Genomic DNA, 1955 nt, shown 5'->3' with positions numbered 1-1955 from the left:
CATGGTGAGATTGGCTAAGAACCGATTACCCTGTATATCCCCCGGTTCCGCTGTGGAAACATATAGCTGCTGGTAGAATTCCTCCAGTACAGCATTTATTTTCTTAGGATCTTAATGAATTTGACCCTCATGACCCTTCAATTTAGTAATATGCGTCTGTGGTCGAAACCCTCTAGATAGCCCTGCTAGCATCTTTCCGGCTTTGTTGCCGAACCTGAAAAGTTTGGCTTTATAGAGTGACCTCCCAAATCTTTCCTTATTTTCCAACCATGTTTCAAAATGTCTCCTGGCTTCTATCCATTTGAGTTTTTTGCTTGTGACCGGGTTAGCTAGAAAAGTGGAGTATGCCGCTCTAAGTCTATCACTGCATTCCCTAAACTTATGCTGTGTTTGTTTTTTCCTAAACGCTACGTATGATATGAGCCTCCCTCTTAATACAGCCTTCGCCGTTTCCCAATAGAGTGCCTGGTCTGTGACGTGTTCTGCATTATCTATCGCATACTCCATCCACCATCTTTTTAACTTCTGTTGAAATTCTTCCTCCTCTGCCAGGTGGGTCGGGAATCTCCACTGCGTAAATTCTCCCCTAGGGTGTTTATCTATCAGCGCCAACCGTACTGGCGCATGGTCCGATATAATCATGTCAGTGATGTCTATTTGGTCTACATACTGCAGTAATTGTTGGCTCAGAAAGATGTAGTCTATTCTAGACCAGGATTTATGGTATGGCGAGTAATATGTGTATTCCCTATCATCTGGATGACTATATCTCCACCCATCCGTTACTTGTGTAGCTTGCGAAAATTCTGCTAAAATACCATCCGTGGCTAGTGCCGCCGCTTGTATATTTCTTTTCCTATCTTCAGTCGCGCACTGCACTGAGTTAAAATCCCCTCCCACTAACTTCATTGCACAAGTGTCTGCTAGTAATGTAGTTTGTAGGGTCTGAAAATAGGTGCGGTTATTTGTGTTAGGTGCATAGATATTATAGACACTGATCTCTCCCAGTTGCGTTTCTAGTAATAAACGCATCATGCGTCCCTCCGAATCTACCTCTTTCGAGCGCATAGTTGCGGCAAGGTTTTTATTTATTAAAATCAGTACTCCGTTTTTCTTTTGGACCGCTGGAGAGCCGTAAACCTGTCCCACCCAAAATTTTCGCATCCTGAAGAAATCTTTTTCTTCCAGGTGTGTTTCCTGGAGTAGGGCCAGATCAGCCCTCAATTTACCTAGATGCCTCAGGACCATCGATCTTTTGTGTGGGGACAAGAGCCCCTTAACATTCCATGTTACTACTTTCATATAGGACTCTTATGATATGTGGCTATGTTTGCACGTGACGTTTCTTCGTCCCCTAAGAGGAACCATTTTTCAATATTCCTTTCAATATGGCTACCATTCCACCAAAAACTCCAACTAAAAACAAACAGTTTAACTCCTTTTGCTGCCTTCTGAAAAACCCCCTTCCCCCTGCTTTTATTACTTTGGACTTCACTTTTTTCTGCCATGCGATCTTCTTCCACCTACTCTTAAACATGTCCAAAGCAGCCTATCTGTCTTTGTCGCATATTAAATTAACATTTACAACATATCTCCCGGTTTCACAGTTAGACACTTATACCTCCCACCTTGACATCTTGTTTTTGATTTTTCCTTCTTCCATTACTCCAGAGAGAGTTCCCACTAAACAAAATATATCTCGAACTAAACATCTGCAGTACTCACTATTCCCATAAACCGGACAGTCCACCAACATCTGGCTATGTGTCGAGACTATCCATGTCTCGGGGTCTGTGTCAATCTTTTCTCTTTTGGCGGTTGTCCTTTCTGATGCGATGTATCTTGCTGCGTGCCACTTCTTGCAGGATTGTTCTCTGTCGCAGTAGGCCCTGGACCTTTGAGCATGTCCTTGTACACTGCTTCCGCTTCCCGGTGATCTGTGTAGATTTGTGGTG

Source organism: Rhinoderma darwinii, chromosome 1, assembly GCF_050947455.1.
Source record: "Rhinoderma darwinii isolate aRhiDar2 chromosome 1, aRhiDar2.hap1, whole genome shotgun sequence".
Classification (NCBI taxonomy): domain Eukaryota; kingdom Metazoa; phylum Chordata; class Amphibia; order Anura; family Rhinodermatidae; genus Rhinoderma; species Rhinoderma darwinii.
Note: the sequence above shows the minus strand (reverse complement) of the source record.